The sequence below is a fragment of the Schistocerca nitens genome, chromosome 11, assembly GCF_023898315.1.
Source record: "Schistocerca nitens isolate TAMUIC-IGC-003100 chromosome 11, iqSchNite1.1, whole genome shotgun sequence".
NCBI lineage: Eukaryota > Metazoa > Arthropoda > Insecta > Orthoptera > Acrididae > Schistocerca > Schistocerca nitens.
The window spans coordinates 176,246,527-176,265,469 of NC_064624.1; the positions used below are offsets into that span (position 1 = coordinate 176,246,527).

At 43.7% G+C, this 18,943-nt stretch overlaps 1 protein-coding gene across 2 annotated transcripts in view; it reads left to right on the forward strand.

Annotated features, from left to right (window-relative positions):
- The first annotated feature begins 2,107 nt into the window (after positions 1 to 2,107).
- The window catches only part of LOC126213568 (ankyrin repeat domain-containing protein 17-like), a 40,389-nt gene continuing 23,553 nt past the window's right edge, over positions 2,108 to 18,943 (forward strand). The window contains exon 1 of one of the 2 annotated variants that reach the window (XM_049941414.1): positions 2,108 to 2,173. The gene's annotated coding sequence lies outside the window, so the exon portion shown is untranslated. The remainder of the gene's footprint in view (positions 2,174 to 18,943) is intronic. The other variant, XM_049941415.1, reaches the window with a different exon arrangement.

The following is an 18,943-nucleotide window of genomic DNA, read 5'->3' on the forward strand; positions in this document are numbered from 1 at the left end:
GACGTCTTAACATGTGTCCTACCATCTTGTCCCTTCTCCTCGCCAGCGTTTTCCACATATTCCTTTCCTGTCTGACTCTGCACAGAACCTCCTCATTCCTTACCTTATCAGTCCACCTAATTTTCAACATTCGTCTGTAGCATCACATCTCAAACGTTTCGATTCTCTTCTGTTCCGGTTTTCCCACAATCGATGTTTCACCACAATACAATCCTGTGCTCCAAACGTACAGGGTGTCCGAAAAGCCTTTCCCTGTTTACATAAATTGATAACTCAGGCTAGAAGTAAGATACAAATATGAAACTGGTGTCTAATTGTTTACAAACTATCAAAGTTTTTTTCACACATTAGTAAACTTCCACATGAGCACCCTTGGTAGTACGTAGCACATCTAGGCGATATTCAATTTCCGTCCGCACATTAGCCAACATCACTGGAGGGATCGATTCAACGGCTGTGGTTATCCGTTGCTGCAGGGTTTCAAGATCTGGTACACGTGTTCGGTAGACATCGTCCTTGACATAACTCCATAAAAAGAGGTCTAAAGGGGTCATGTCAGGAGAGCGTGGAGGCCAAACCGTTGGCCCATCACGACCAATCCATCGCCCAGGAAAGGTCATATCGAGATAGGCACGTACGTCCCAACCCCAATGAGGCGGTGCACCGTCTTGCTGAAACAAGACATCAGGGTGATACTGAAGCAGCTGAGGAACAGCATACAGTTGCAACATGTCCAGATACACTGCATATGTGACGGTAGCCTCAATGAAGAAGAATGGCCCGATAATTCGATCGTGCAATAGCGCGCAAAAAAGATTCACCTTTGGACTGCCTCTGGTGCTCTCCGTGACCTCGCCAGGGGGTTGTGAACCCCAAATGCGCACATTATGGCGATTCAGTACTCCATTGACAAAAAAGGTCGCTTTGTCAGAAAAGGCAATTCGTCTGAGATAACCATCATCGTCCTCCGTACGTGATAGCATTTCGACCGCAAAGTCATATCGACGTGTACTGTCATTGGGCAACAAGGTCTGACGTGGCAGAAAACACTGCCTTACAGCTTCCACCCTGTCTGCTGAGGTTCTCGGTCGACCAGACCTCGGAAGGTCAGCAACCGATCCTGTGTTCTTGAACTTCTCATACCAGGCTTTAATGCTCTTGACATCAGGTGGATTCCATCCAAATGTTGTCTGGAAGTGTGTCTGCACTGTAGTCGGTGATCGTGTCTCATGGTACCACAGGACACACTGTGCCTTCTCCTGATTGGTTAACATGGCTTCTTGGGCACTTCACCTCATCCACTACTTACGTACTGCGAACCTAAAACAGAAAAAAACTTTGTTAGTTGTAAACAATTCGACACAAGTTTCATATTGTATCTTACTTCTAGCCTGAGTTATCAATTTATGTAATCAGGGAGTCTTTTCGGACACCCAGTACACTCTCAGAAATTTCTCCCTCAAATTAAGGCCTATCTTTGGTACTAGCAGACTTCTCTTATCCAGGATGCCCTTCTTGTCATTGCTAATCTGCTTTTGATGTCCACCTTGCTCCATGCGTCTTTGGTTATTTTACTACCAAAGCAGTATAATTCCCTAACTTCATCTACTTCGTGACCATCAATCCTGATGTTAAGTTTCTCACTGTTCTTATTTCTGCTACTTCTCATTACTTTCGTCTTTCTTCGATTTACTCTCAATCCGTATTCTGTTCCCGTTAGACTGTTCACTCCATTCAGCAGATACTATAATTCTTCTTCACTTTTACTCAGCGAATCGTATCATTGGCATCCTTTCACCTTGATTGTTTTATACGATTCAGACTGAGTTTCGGACAGAATGTTCTGTCATGCAGCGCCAAGATAGCATACTGAAGGCCTTATCAAATTTCGGACTCCTGGAAATCAAATATCGGTATGCGAGTCGATAGACGGATTGCGCAAGTTGTACTCACGAGGCGCACACGTGATGTCAGACTGTCACACCTGACGGTAATCAGTACTGATAAGCGGTGATCAGGCAGGCGACACCTGCTTACCGTCACGTGGCCGCAGCGTCCTCTGACTTGTGTATATAAGGAGCGGGTGAACGGGCTGCTCCAGCCTACACTGGTAGTCCGCCAGCTGACAGAGCGTTTCCGTACCTGACGACAGCCTCCGCTGCTGACTTTTAAGGTGAGTGGATGCTCTGCTACTCCTGTTTAATCTCTCGCGTTTTTTGGTGAGCTGAACACGCGCTATATTTGAAACTCCCTGGCAGATTAAAACTGTGTGCAGGACCGAGACTCGAACTCGGGACCTTTGCCTTTCGCGGGCAAGCGCTCTACCAACTGAGCTACCCAAGCACGACTCACGCCCCGTCCTCACAGCTTTACTTCTGCCAGTACCTCGCATCCTACCTTCCAAACTTTACAGAAGCTCTTCTGCGAACCTTGCAGAACTAGTACTCCTGAAAGAAAGGATATTGCGGAGGCATGCTTAGCCACAGCCTGGGGGATGTTTCCAGAATGAGATTTTCACTCTGCAGCGGAGTGTGCGCTGATATGAAACTCCCTGGCAGATTAAAACTGTGTGCAGGACCGAGACTCGAACTCGGGACCTTTGCCTTTCGCGGGCAAGCGCTCTACCAACTGAGCTACCCAAGCACGACTCACGCCCCGTCCTCACAGCTTTACTTCCGCCAGTACCTCGCATCCTACCTTCCAAACTTTACAGAAGCTCTCCTGCGAACCTTGCAGAACTAGTACTCCTGAAAGAAAGGATATTGCGGAGGCATGCTTAGCTAAAGCCTGGGGGATGTTTCCAGAATGAGACTTTCACTCTGCAGCGGAGTGTGCGCTGATATGAAACTCCCTGGCAGATTAAAACTGTGTGCTGGACCGAGACTCGAACTCGGGACCGTTTCCTTTCGCGGGCAAGCGCTCTACCAACTGAGCCACCCAAGCACGACTCACGCCCCGTCCTCACAGTTTTAATTTGCTAGGGAGTTTCATATCAGCGCACAATCCGCTGCAGAGTGAAAATCTCATTCACGTGCTATATTTCTCTCTCATTCGTTAATTCCTCTCCCAGTTCTGCACTGAATTAAGTCTGTATGTGGCAGTTCTGTACTTGGCACAGGAACATTGTGCGATGGCTTCCAGCAGACTTCTTCTTTCGTCAGATTCGCAGTCATGGTGTCCGAGTTTTGCTAATGTCTGATGCCTTCCTGACTCATACATATACCACTAACTGCTTCCTGTAGACCATTGGTTTCTACTTCTGAAATCCTCTTGGTACTGTGACCGCTCAGTGTCATTCAATACGATCACGACGACACCCCTCGATCGACTTTATCACTCGTGGTGTCACTCGCATTCATACATAGCAGTGTATTCTTGAAAATTCGTGACGCTAGCTCGATGGGCGTCAATTGATTTAAATGTTATTCCCTGCTGACTCTTAATTCAATTACTGCCACGGGGGTGAGGAGAAAGAACACATCCTGGTGATACCAGCATTATGCGTATTTAGAAGTTCGATTAATCTGAATGGTTTGCAATGTTCCAGCGATTCTATTCGAACTCTATGCTGATGTACCGACATGGACCATTTTCGCAGCTAAACATGCAAGTACGTAATGGATGTTCAGTTTCTCAATATAGTTCGTCGCACTCACACATTATACGTCCGCTGTAAGGACCATTTCATGCATTTACACTCGTGGAAATTGAAATAAGAACACCGTGAATTCATTGTCCCAGGAAGGGGAAACTTTATCGACACATTCCTGGGGTCAGATACATCACATGATCACACTGACAGAACCACAGGCACATAGACACAGGCAACAGAGCATGCACAATGTCGGCACTAGTACAGTGTATATCCACCTTTCGCAGCAATGCAGGCTGCTATTCTCCCATGGAGACGATCGTAGAGATGCTGGATGTAGTCCTGTGGAACGGCTTGCCATGCCATTTCCACCTGGCGCCTCAGTTGGACCAGCGTTCGTGCTGGACGTGCAGACCGCGTGAGACGACGCTTCATCCAGTCCCAAACATACTCAATGGGGGACAGATCCGGAGATCTTGCTGGCCAGGGTAGTTGACTTACACCTTCTAGAGCACGTTGGGTGGCACGGGATACATGCGGACGTGCATTGTCCTGTTGGAACAGCAAGTTCCCTTGCCGGTCTAGGAATGGTAGAACGATGGGTTCGATGACGGTTTGGATGTACCGTGCACTATTCAGTGTCCCCTCGACGATCACCAGTGGTGTACGGCCAGTGTAGGAGATCGCTCCCCACACCATGATGCCGGGTGTTGGCCCTGTGTGCCTCGGTCGTATGCAGTCCTGATTGTGGCGCTCACCTGCACGGCGCCAAACACGCATACGACCATCATTGGCACCAAGGCAGAAGCGACTCTCATCGCTGAAGACGACACGTCTCCATTCGTCCCTCCATTCACGCCTGTCGCGACACCACTGGAGGCGGGCTGCACGATGTTGGGGCGTGAGCGGAAGACGGCCTAACGGTGTGCGGGACCGTAGCCCAGCTTCATGGAGACGGTTGCGAATGGTCCTCGCCGATACCCCAGGAGCAACAGTGTCCCTAATTTGCTGGGAAGTGGCGGTGCGGTCCCCTACGGCACTGCGTAGGATCCTACGGTCTTGGCGTGCATCCGTGCGTCGCTGCGGTCCGGTCCCAGGTCGACGGGCACGTGCACCTTCCGCCGACCACTGGCGACAACATCGATGTACTGTGGAGACCTCACGCCCCACGTGTTGAGCAATTCGGCGGTACGTCCACCCGGCCTCCCGCATGCCCACTATACGCCCTCGCTCAAAGTCCGTCAACTGCACATACGGTTCACGTCCACGCTGTCGCGGCATGCTACCAGTGTTAAAGACTGCGATGGAGCTCCGTATGCCACGGCAAACTGGCTGACACTGACGGCGGCGGTGCACAAATGCTGCGCAGCTAGCGCCATTCGACGGCCAACACCGCGGTTCCTGGTGTGTCCGCTGTGCCGTGCGTGTGATCATTGCTTGTACAGCCCTCTCGCAGTGTCCGGAGCAAGTATGGTGGGTCTGACACACCGGTGTCAATGTGTTCTTTTTTCCATTTCCAGGAGTGTAGATTTTTGGTGTCCCACAATATTGGTTGGCTAAATATTATGACGATACGATGTATACAACTTCCACAGATATTGTTTATCATGTAGTCAAGACTACGTAATGAAGCCAAAATCGTTGATAAAATTGAAATGTAGTTTGTTTATTAACACATTTCTTTTCACTAACTAAATATGAAATATGAATCGGGATTGGGGGTGATGATCCTATCCTTCTTTTCAGTATTAAAATGGTCGATATCGTGTTTTGAATAACGCGTGTCGTATAATGTCCAAATATCGACACGACCCAGGCTATCAATTCGGCACTTAAATGTCTATTCTTCGCTCTCGAAATGTTCGATGTGATTGTCTTTCACACGCAGGGTTCATTTTAACGGTGTATGCACTGTTTTTAGTATTTTAGGTCCCCGTTAATTAATATCTGGTAGTTAACAAGCGAACTATTTGTATGCTGGCTCGTTGTTTGTATCAGTTACCTCCGCAACTGTCCAAGGATAAGATTCTCTTAATGTTCCGCGCACACGCGTTTCACAATTTCATAAAATGGAGAATTACGTAAACTATAGCTTTCCGTTGCGTACAACTTTCGTGGGTTCCACAACCATAATAGTTTCCCAAGAGTATTTTTCCCAGCTAACACAAAGTTCGAATTATGTTGTCGGAAACATTTTCACTTCACCCGACAACAAACGTCTCTGATCACTTCGTCACACGTAATGTATTTTAAACGTGCTTGAAGAGTCTTTAAATAATCTCCTTAACGAATTTCGCAGTCGCGTACCACTTTTTCATCGACTAGCCCGATCGCGATAACTGAAGGTAGAGAGCTCAATAATGTGTTACATGTTCTTTTATATGTATTAAAAAACAAACGCGCCCCTATATCTTTCTGTCCCGCTTGGTCTTTGCTACTTTGCTTTTTATTGCTTTTCATTATATTGCTTCTTAGTAATACTGAGCAGTTATTAAAGTTTCGTATTACTTTCCCCCTTTTAATTCTTCCAAAATAAAGTATATTTATCCCGGATTTTAATTAATATGATGCTAATTGACACGCCTGCCCGCAACCGTTATAGTACCTCTGTTTCCCATGTTCCTTTCACATGCATGTCCTCTTCAAATCGCGTCTGGTCGCAGCTGAAAACAAACTCCTTACTGAACGAGGGGATAAGTTTGTTTACCTCATCTAATAATTTTCGGGCCGATTCCGCAGTTTCTCATGCATCGTCCTGTTGACACTTCATTTCAAATTTCGTTATCTTATGTCTTCCAATTCTCTAGAACTGTTTGAAGTTATGGACCCATCCACTACTTTCCTTGAGATCACTATAATTTATGTCGCACGCAATTTGATGTGCATATCGTAGCAGATCGCTTTCATGCACATCCTGTCAATTGTATTGTATGGCTCTGAGCACTATGGGACTTAACATCTGTGGTCATCAGTCCCCTAGAACTTAGAACTACTTAAACCTAACTAACCTAAGGACATCACACACATTCATGCCCGAGGCAGGATTCGAACCTGCGACCGTAGCGGTCACGCGGTTCCAGACTGAAGCGCCTAGAACCGCACGGGCACACCGGCCGGCTGTCAATTGAGTTGAGCATCCTTGAAACGCGCAAACACCAGGTTTTGTAACGATTCGGCCTCGTCCTCGCTTCAATATCCATAGTTCCTCTAATGCACTGTACACTCATATTGCTGTGGACTTATTCGAAATCTGTTCATAATTGTTTTTTACTATGTTGAGGGCGATCTTGCATGTACGTAATAATGTATAATACCCACTCGGAGAATTCTTGTCCTTCAGTACATATCATTGCAGACCAGATTTGAGGCTCTCTATCCCTTAACAATGATGAACTACGTGGCTCGACACATGTTTCGTCGTCACTTTCACTTGCTAAGCACGTGTCGTCATCGTTGCACTCTCCATGTAGTTGTCTGCATAGCCGAACGTATGCTAGTGTGGAATGGGGGTGTGACAGTTCGATGGAAATCTCACTGCCGCTGAAAAAGACAAAAATGGGGTCCTGGTGGGACGGGTGCATGGGTTCTAGGGCAGCACACACACACACACACACACACAATGAAAGTAACACAGAATACTGAACAGTGAAAGATGTTACTCAACTTAGGTAACGTTGGTTACAGCACCTGCAGAATGCAAGTTAACCTGTATGTCCTACGTTGACTAGAGTTCCATTAACACAAATTAAAACACGTTCTCTGAACTCAAGTCGGAATGAAACTAAACTTCTGTCTTGATGTACTATTTGAACAGTTCCAAATTAACGGTACTCAGTTAAATCTCTAGGTAGGCATACCATAATTGTATTCCGCATCGGCCACTGCCTCTGTCTCACTTGGTGACTTGAGGACACGGTGAATGTTGTGCAGGAACTCCGTGGCAAGACGCTGGCTGACTTGCAACCTGCAGCTGACGACTTCTGCTCGTGCACGGTTACTTAAGCGCGTTCCTGTCTTCCTGGTGATTCTACAGGGCAGCGTCACTGGTTTGCGCGAACCGATTTTCCTGCAGCGGACGGACTTTTACGGCACTTCTGGTACCAACTGTCGCAAACTCTTCTCGTGTGGAAGCTCAGTACTCCACCATACGACATTCCAATGACTCAGCGTTAATATTTCATCTGCCACTCCTTCGAGACTCTCAGAAATTTCTTGGGTTCCTTCTTGACGAAATGTAGGTATAATATGATGTTTGCTTTGATTATCGTTTCCATTGCTCTGCTTTGTATCAACACCAGTAGCACCGTAGCACTGTTGTGAGTTCCTCGTCGACTAAGCAGCTCAACTATGCTCCGTAGCGTTATGCTGCGCTCATAATTGGGTACCTCCAGTTCCGCCCCCTGTTGCCATTGGCTGCTAATATTGTGGTTTTTATTAAAAATCAAACTCCTCCAGCTGTTCTTAAGATTTCATATTTATTTGGCTACTAGTTTCGACGTTCCGTCAACGCCATCTTCAGACCCTATGTAACATACCATACATAAAACAGACAATGTGAGACATCAGTAGTCTGTGAGCTATTGTACAAATTAAATATGAACATATTATATGAAGGATGACTTCATTAAAAGTAGTTACATTTCGTTCATTTTCATTAAGATGCAATTTACCTTGCCATTAGCCATTTATATGGTGTAAATAAGTACAAATGACGTTATATATACACTGTAATATCCATTACAGATCAATACCAGACATTTGACTAAAGTGGGGGTATATATAAGTCTAGGTGACAAACTGTTACTCTTAGAGATAATAATATAGGCGTGAAACAGTATTAAAATTGTGTTAAAAGCGAATAATGATAGCCTAAACCCTCCTTTGTGTGCACTATTTAACTAACAGGAAGGAAAATATGCATTGCCAATCAGACATATGTAAGGTACGATTCCATGTTTATAAATAGTGAAAGGTGGGAAAGGTGGAAAGGAATTACGTTTGCACAACACTGTATCGTCATCACTATAGAGTAACAAAGTGAAATAGGTTACTTAAACATCATTCATAACGATACGAAACACAAGTGGGGAGGCAGTGGAAGAATGGTACTGAACCCAGTTAATGTATTAAAAGGTAGTCAGTGGTGTAAAATAAATGCACATAAGTCACTTCTTGAATCTACTCATTCCAACAAGAGAAATGTAAGCTAACATGCCACCAAAATGTACCATTTCAATGTCGGTGACTCATTTATGGCCGAAACCCAGGTCGAAAACAATCTAATTCTAATAAGCCTGCATAAGTAAAAGAACGATCAAGAACATAAAAGTGCTCCAAATACATGTAAACAGGGTGTTGTCAGTCAAAACTTACTAAAGAAGAGTTCACAGTGAGATGTACAAGGTACAACTTTCGTATTGTTATACGTAATCTAGCCAAGGATTGGCAAAAGTCAGCAACAATTATTGAAACGCCTAATCGCCCACTTACTTGGACGACCTCTAACATTTATATCATCACTACACCATAGTTTAAATATACAGGATGTTACAAAAAGGTACGACTAAACTTTCAGGAAACACTCCTCACACACAAATAAAGAAAAGATGTTATGTGGACATGTGTCCGGAAACGCTTAATTTCCATGTTAGAGCTCATTTTAGTTTCGTCAGTACGTACTGTACTTCCTCGCCAGTTGGCCCAATTAAAGGAAGGTAATGTTGACTTCGGTGCTTGTGTTGACATGCGACTCATTGCTCTACAGTACTAGCATCAAGCACACCAGTACGTAGCATCAACAGGTTAGTGTTCATCACGAACGTGGTTTTGCAGTCAGTGCAATATTTACCAATGCGGAGTTGGCAGATGCCCATTTGATGTATGGATTAGCACGGGGCATTAGCCGTGGCGTGGTACGTTTGTATCGAGACAGATTTCCAGAACGAAGGTGTCCCGACAGGAAGACGTTCGGAGCAATTGATCGGCGTCTTAGGGAGCACGGAACATTCCAGCCTACGACTCGCGACTGGGGAAGACCTAGAACGACGAGGACACCTGCAATGGACGAGGCAATTCTTCGTGCAGTTGACGATAACCCTAATGTCAGCGTCAGAGAAGTTGCTGCTGTACAAGGTAACGTTGACCACGTCACTGTGTGGGGAGTTCTACGGGAGAACCAGTTGTTTCCGTACCGTGTACAGCGTGTGCAGGCACTATCAGCAGCTGATTGGCCTCCACGGGTACACTTCTGCGAATGGTTCATCCGACAATGTGTCAATCCTCATTTCAGTGCAAATGTTCTCTTTACGGATGAGGCTTCATTCCAACGTGATCAAATTGTAAATTTTCACAATCAACATGTGCGGGCTGACGAGAATCCGCACGCAATTGTTCAATCACGTCATCAACACAGATTTTCGGTGAATGTTTGGGCAGGCATTGTTGCTGATGTCTCGATTGGGCCCCATGTTCTTCCGCCTACGCTCAATGGAGCACGTTATCATGATTTCATACGGGATACTCTACCTGTGCTGCTAGAACATGTGCCTTTACAAGTACGACACAACATGTGGTTCATGCACGATGGAGCTCCTGCACATTTCAGTCGAAGTGTTCGTACGCTTCTCAACACCGGATTCGGTGACCGATGGATTGGTAGAAGCGCACCAATTCCATGGCCTCCACGCTCTCCTGACCTCAACCCTCTTGACTTTCATTTATGGGGGCATTTGAAAGCTCTCGTCTACGCAGCCCCGGTACCGAATGTAGAGACTCTTCGTGCTCGTATTGTGGACGGCTGTGATACAATACGCCATTCTCCAGGGCTGCATCAGCGCATCAGGGATTCCGTGCGACGGAGGGTGGATGCATGTATCCTCGCTAACGGAAGACATTTTGAACATTTCCTGTAACAAAGTGTTTGAAGTCACGAGGGTACGTTCTGTTGCTGTGCGTTTCCATTCCATGATTAATGTGATTTGAAGAGAAGTAATAAAATGAGCTCTAACATGGAAAGTAAGCGTTTCCGGACACATGTCCACATGACATATTTTATTTCTTTGTGTGTGAGGAATGTTTCCTGAAAGTTTGGCCGTACCTTTTTGTAACACCCTGTATTGACTATCCACATATTTACGAGAACGGTGATGAAAGTGAGGGTAAAATTATTCTGAATAAAAGGCCCATCAAATGATTAGGATAACACTGGATAGTAGCACTGACTCATATATCCAAGAAGAGGTTTATAAGGATAGGAGAAATGAGTGAGTACTTATGGTGTAGTGGTGATATAAATGTTAGACTTTAGTCGTCCAAGTAAGTGGGTGATTAGCCGTTTCAATGATTGTTAAAAAAAATGGTTCAAATCGCTCTGAGCACTATGAGACTTAACATCTGAGGTCATCAGTCCCCTAGAACTTAGAACTACTTAAACCTAACTAACCTAAGGACAGCACACACATCCATGCTCGAGGCAGGATTCCAGACTGAAGCGCCTAGAACCGCTCGGCCACTATGGCCGCCCCAATGATTGTTACTGACTTTTGTCAACCCTTGGCTAGATTACGGATAACAATGCGAGAGTTATACTTTGTATATCTTACTGTGCACTCTACTTTAGTAATTAGTTACTAGAGGAACTACAAGTATTTTACACATGTGACGAACAGTTTTGACTGACAACACCCTGTTTACATGTATTTGGAGCACTTTTATGTTCTTGATCGTTCTTTTACTTATGCAGGCTTATTAGAATTAGATTGTTTTCGACCTGGGTTTCGGCCGTAAATGAGTCACCGACATTGAAATGGTACATTTTGGTGACATGTTAGCTTACATTTCTCTTGTTGAAATGAGTAGATTCAAGAAGTGCCTCATGTGCATTTATTTTACACCATTGACTACCTTTTAATACATTAACTGGGTTCAATACCATTCTTCCACTTCCTCCCCACTTGTGTTTCGTATCGTTATGAATGATGTTTAAGTAACCTATTTCACTTTGTTACTCTATAGTGATGACGATACAGTGTTGTGCAAACGTAATTCCTTTCCACCTTTCCCACCTTTCACTATTTATAAACATGGAATCGTACCTTACATATGTCTGATTGGCAATGCATATTTTCCTTCCTGTTAGTTAAATAGTGCACACAAAGAAGGGTTTAGGGTATCATTATTCATTTTTAACACAATTTTAATACTGTTTCACGCCTATGTTATTATCTCTAAGAGTAACAGTTTGTCCCTAGACTTATATATACCCCCACTTTAGTCAAATGTCTGGTTGTTGTTGTTGTGGTCTTCAGTCCTGAGACTGGTTTGATGCAGCTCTCCATGCTACTCTATCCTGTGCAAGCTTCTTCATCTCCCAGTACCTACAGCAACCTACATCCTTCTGAATCTGCTTAGTGTATTCATCTCTTGGTCTCCCTCTACGATTTTTACCCTCCACGCTGCCCTCCAATACTAAATTTGTGATCCCTTGATGCCTCAAAACATGTCCTACCAACCGATCCCTTCTTCTAGTCAAGTTGTGCCACAAACTTCTCTTCTCCCCAATACTATTGAATACCTCCTCATTAGTTACGTGATCTACCCACCTTATCTTCAGCATTCTTCTGTAGCACCACATTTCGAAAGCTTCTATTCTCTTCTTGTCCAAACTAGTTATCGTCCATGTTTCACTTCCATACATGGCTTCACTCCATACAAATACTTTCACAAACGACTTCCTGACACTTAAATCTATACTCGATGTTAACAAATTTCTCTTCTTCAGAAACGATTTCCTTGCCATTGCCAGTCTACATTTTATATCCTCTCTACTTCGACCATCATCAGTTATTTTACTCCCCAAATAGCAAAACTCCTTTACTACTTTAAGTGTCTCATTTCCTAATCTAATTCCCTCAGCATCACCCGACTTAATTTGACTACATTCCATTATCCTTGTTTTGCTTTTGTTGATGTTCATCTTATATCCTCCTTTCAAGACACTGTTCATTCCGTTCAACTGCTCTCCCAAGTCCTTTGCTGTCTCTGACAGAATTACAATGTCATCGGCGAACCTCAAAGTTTTTACTTCTTCTCCATGAATTTTAATACCTACTCCGAATTTTTCTTTTGTTTCCTTTACTGCTTGCTCAATATACAGATTGAATAACATCGGGGACAGGCTACAACCCTGTCTCACTCCTTTCCCAACCACTGCTTCCCTTTCATGTCCCTCGACTCTCTGCTTTCTGTACAAATTGTAAATAGCCTTTCGCTCCCTGTATTTTACCCCTGCCACCTTCAGAATTTGAAAGAGAGTATTCCAGTCAACATTGTCAAAAGCTTTCTCTAAGTCTACAAATGCTAAAAACGTAGGTTTGCCTTTTCTTAATCTTTCTTCTAAGATAAGTCGTAAGGTTAGTATTGCCTCACGTGTTCCAACATTTCTACGGAATCCAAACTGATCTTCCCCGAGGTCCGCTTCTACCAGTTTTTCCATTCGTCTGTAAAGAATTCGCGTTAGTATTTTGCAGCTGTGACTTATTAAACTGATAGTTCTGTAATTTTCACATCTGTCAACACCTGCTTTCTTTGGGATTGGAATTATATTCTTCTTGAAGTCTGAGGGTATTTCGCCTGTCTCATACATCTTGCTCACCAGATGGTAGAGTTTTGTCATGACTGGCTCTCCCAAGGCCATCAGTAGTTCTAATGGAATGTTGTCTATTCCCGGGGCCTTGTTTCGACTCAGGTCTTTCAGTGCTCTGTCAAACTCTTCACGCAGTATCTTATCTCCCATTTCGTCTTCATCTACATCCTCTTCCATTTCCATAATATTGTCCTCAAGTACATCGCCCTTGTATAAACCATCTATATACTCCTTCCACCTTTCTGCCTTCCCTTCTTTGCTTAGAACTGGGTTGCCATCTGAGCTCTTGATATTTATACAAGTGGTTCTCTTCTCTCCAAAGGTCTCTAATTTTCCTGTAGGCAGTATCTATCTTACCCCTAGTGAGACAAGTCTCTACATCCTTACATTTGTCCTCTAGCCATCCCTGCTTAGCCATTTTGCACTTCCTGTCGATCTCATTTTTGAGACGTTTGTATTCCTTTTTGCCTGCTTCATTTACTGCATTTTTATATTTTCTCCTTTCATCAATTAAATTCAATATTTCTTCTGTTTCCCAAGGATTTCTATTAGCCCTCGTCTTTTTACCTACTTGATCGTCTGCTGCCTTCACCACTTCATCCCTCAGAGCTACCCATTCTTCTTCTACTGTATATCTTTCCCCTATTCCTGTCAATTGTTCCCTTATGCTCTCCCTGAAACTCTCTACAACCTCTGGTTCTTTCAGTTTATCCAGGTCCCATCTCCTTAAATTCCCACCTTTTTGCAGTTTCTTCAGTTTCAATCTGCAGTTCATAACCAATAGATTGTGGTCAGAATCCACATCTGCCCCTGGAAATGTCTTACAATTTAAAACCTGGTTCCTAAATGTCTGTCTTACCATTATATAATCTATCTGATACCTTTTAGTATCTCCAGGATTCTTCCAGGTATACAACCTTCTTTTATGATTCTTGAACCAAGTGTTAGCTATGATTAAGTTATGCTCTGTGCAAAATTCTACAAGGCGGCTTCCTCTTTCATTTCTTCCCCCCAATCCATATTCACCTACTATGTTTCCTTCTCTCCCTTTTCCTACTGACGAATTCCAGTCACCCATGACTATTAAATTTTCGTCTCTCTTCACTACCTGAATAATTTCTTTTATCTCGTCATACATTTCATCAATTTCTTCATCATCTGCAGAGGTAGTTGGCGTATAAACTTGTACTACTGTAGTAGGCATGGGCTTTGTGTCTATCTTGGCCACAATAATGCGTTCACTATGCTGTTTGTAGTAGCTTACCCGCACTCCTATTTTTTTATTCATTATTAAACCTACTCCTGCATTACCCCTATTTGATTTTGTATTTATAACCCTGTAATCACCTGACCAAAAGTCTTGTTCCTCCTGCCACCGAACTTCACTAATTCCCACTATATCTAACTTTAACCTTCCATTTCCCTTTTTAAATTTTCTAACCTACCTGCCCGATTAAGGGATCTGACATTGCACGCTCCGATCCGTAGAACGCCAGTTTTCTTTCTCCTGATAATGTCTGGTATTGATCTGTAATGGATATAACAGTGTATATATAACCTCATTTGTACTTGTTTACACCATATAAATGGCTAATGTCAAGGTAAATTGCATCTTAATGAAAATGAACGAAATGTAACTACTTTTAATGAAGTCATCCTTTATATAATATGTTCATATTTAATTTGTACAATAGCTCATAGACTACTGATGTGTCACATTGTTTGTTTCATGTATGGTATGTTATATAGGGCCTGAAGATGGCGTTGAGGCAACGTCGAAACTAGTAGCAAAATAAATATGAAATCTCAAGTACAGCTTGAGGAGTTTCATTTTTAATAAAAATTATACGAGTTGATGTCTCACCACCGTCCATTTTAAATATGTATGTACGAAGAATATTGTGGTTGGATGGTTGACAATACACTATCTGATTAAAAATATCTGGACAACTGGCTGAAAATGAGTTACAAGTTCGTGGTGTCTTTCATCGGTTGGGCCACCCTTAGCCTTGATGACAGCTTCCACTTTCGCAGGCATACGTTGAATCTGGTGCTGGAAGGTTTCGTGGGGAATGGAAGCTCATTCTTCACGGAATGCAGCACTGAGGAGAGGTATCGATGTCGATCGGTGAGGCCTGGCACGAAGTCGGTGTTCCAAAACATCCCAAAGGTCTTCTGTAGGATTCAGGTCAGGACTCTGTGCAGGCCAGTCCGTTACAGGGATGTTATTGTCGTGTAATCACTCCGCCACAGGTCGTGCATTATGAACAGGTACTCGATCGTGTTGAAAGATGCAATCGTCACCCCCGAATTTCTCTTCAACAGTGGGAAGCAAGATGGTGCTTAAAACATCAGTGTAGGCCTGTGCTGTGATAATGCCACGCAAAACAACATATGGTGCAAGCCGCCTCCATGAGAAACACGACCGCACCATAACACCAAAGCCTCCAAATTTTACTTGTGGCACTACACACGCTGGCAGATGACGTTCACTGGGCATTCGCCATGCCCACACCCTGCCGTCAGATCGCCACATTGTGTACCGTGATTCGTCACTCCACACAACGTTTTTCCAATATTCAATCGTCCAGTGCTTACGCTTCTTACATCAAGCGAGGTGTCGTTTGGCATTTACCGGCGTGATGTGAGTCTTATGAGCAGCCGTTCGACCATGAAATCCAAGTTTTCTCACCTTCCGCATAACTGTCATAGTACTTGCTGTGGGTGCAGATGCAGTTTGGAATTCGTGAGTGAGAGTCTGGATAGATGTCTGCCTATTACAAATTACGACCCTCTTCAATATTCGGAGGTTTCTGTCAATCAACAGACGAAGTCGGCCTGTACGCTTTTGTGCTGTACGTGTCCCTTCACGTATCCACTTCACTATCGCACCGGAAGCAGTGGACCTAGGGACGTTTAGGAGTGTGGAAATCTCGCATACAGACATGTGACACAAGTGACATCCAATCAGCTGACCACATTCGAATCCGTGAGTTCCGCGGAGCGCCCCATTCTGCTCTCCCACAATGTATAATGACCTCGCACTAAAGGGGTTCAGCGTGTAAAAGTTGCTGTGAATACAGAGACAACATGGAATTTATTTCTTGGACTCTGAATAGTTATTGTTGCAAGGAACTGGTCTATGTTTGTCCTGACATGCCTTGTATCTGGCTTTCAAAGCTTGGCGTGGGCGAGTAAATGCCATCCAGTTCACAGTTGCCACAGCGAGTGGACAGAACAGTCTGGCTTCTGTTGTGAAGCAGTGCACATCAAATATCGTATCGGCTGTGCCAGGTTGAAATCACGCTATTGGCAAAATAACAATCGCTGGTAATGATCGAGTGAGAAGGAAAGCTCTAAGCCGAAAGACGGCGTGGGCTACGATAAATAACAGTGTGACGGAAGGTTGAAAATACCGCTACAGTTGTAAGGTTATTTTATTTGGAATACGACCTGTTTCGGGCTCTTATACGCCCATCATCAGGTGTTATAACTTCATGCTGTTACCCCAGAGCGCCGCGGTGGACGAGTACGGAACGCGGGGGTTTACGAGCAAGCGCAAAGCATGTTTTTCCGCTCGTGATCTAAATAAAAGAACCTTACAACTCCTGCGGTATTTCCAACCTCTGGTATAGTGCTCAGTTGCAGATGTTCCGCCGGCAGGATTGTATAACAGGGTGACTGTTAGAAACGTACAGACTATCACTGTTAAAGTGATATGACTGAGCTAATCTGAAATACTGACATACGATAGGTAAAGTTGATACAGGGAATTGAGAGATAAGATACTGCAATACCAGTTACTTAGATGCCTGCTCTAGAGTGTTTGCAAGAACTTTTTCTTCAGTGGTCAGTTCTAGGATGGGTTGGCAGAAGATCTTGTCTTCATGTCTTTCTTCCTTCTTCTTCACTCCCATGTGTTACGATCGATGTCTTTCAGTTGTCGTGTTCTTCTATTTTTTTCATTGACATATCCATTTATGATTCGGTTTTGGATCTCATCATGTTTCAGTAGGTAACCAACAATCTGATGTTTTGATCTGATGGAACTGCGTTTTTCTGGACATATATGGGTCTCAACTTTATCCTCGATAGTGAAAGAAGCGGAAGCATTGAAAGGTGTAATGGCTAGTAAATACGGGACCCGGTTTTAAGTCCCAAATTGTATTTCATTCCTTCAGTTTCTATCCTTAAAGAATCTGACCTTTGCTTTACAGTAGTATTTCTTATACTCTCCTTATCTCCCACTCTTGTAAGGACATAACTTGTTATCTTATGAGGCTATGTGATTTTCAGGATCCACTCGTAACAACAGACCTCAAAAAAATTCAGTCTTCTCCTTTCTTCAGCCCCAAAGTCCAGGCCACACTTTCAGAAAGCTATCGTTTCACGTGAGGCAATACTGATCCTACGACTTATCTTAGAAAATAGATTAAGGAAAGGCAAACCTACGTTTCTAGCATTTGTAGACTTAGAGAAAGCTTTCGACAATGTTGACTGGAATACTCTCTTTCAAATTCTGAAGGTGGCAGGGGTAAAATACAGGGAGCGAAAGGCTATTTACAATTTGTACAGAAACCAGATGGCAGTTATAAGAGTCGAGGGGCATGAAATGGAAGCAGTGGTTGGGAAGGGAGTGAGACAGGGTTGTAGCCTCTCCCCGATGTTATTCAATCTGTATATTGAGCAAGCAGTAAAGGAAACAAAATAAAAATTCGGAGTAGGTATTAAAATCCATGGAGAAGAAATAAAAACGTTGAGGTTCGCCGATGACATTGTAATTCTGTCAGAGACAGCAAAGGACTTGGAAGAGCAGTTGAACGGAATGGACAGTGTCGTGAAAGGAGGATGGAAGATGAACAACAAAAGCAAAGCGATGGTAATGGAATGTAGACGAATTAGATCAGGTGATGCAGAGGGAATTAGATTAGGAAATGAGACACTTAAAGTGGTAAAGGAGTTTTGCTATTTGGGGAGCAAAATAACTGATGATGGTCGAAGTAGAGAGGGTATAAAATGTAGACTGGCAATGGCAAGGAAAGCGTTTCTGAAGAAGAGAAATTTGTTAACATCGAGTATAGATTTAAGTGTCAGGAAGTCGTTTCTGAAAGTATTTGTATGGAGTGTAGCCATGTATGGAAGTGAAACATGGATGATAAATAGTTTGGACAAGAAGAGAATACAAGCTTTTGAAATGTGGTGCTACAGAAGAATGCTGAAGATTAGATGGGTAGATCACATGACTAATGAGGAGGTATTGAACAGAATTGAGGAGAGGAGCAATTTGTGGCACAACCTGACTAGAAGAAGGGATCGGTTGGTAGGACATGTTCTGAGGATCACCAATTTAGTATTGGAGGGCAGCGTGGAGGGCAAAAATCGTAGAGGAAGACCAAGAGATGAATACACTAAGCAGATTCAGAAGGATGTAGGTTGCAGTAAGTACTGGGAGATGAAGAAGCTTGCACAGGATAGAGTAGCATGGAGAGCTGCATCAAACCAGTCTCAGGACTGAAAACAACAACAACAACTAGTCGTTTGAGGCGGTTACTTTAAGACGTTAATATCTTCTTTTTCTATTGAAACAACTGCTTCCTTGAGCAATTCAGCTGCTTGTCTGGTCTTTGCTTCTTCCATACCTGACGTCTTAGATACGTAAATAAGTAAATGAGTCACCTTTCTCCACTAGATTGTCACATACATGTAAG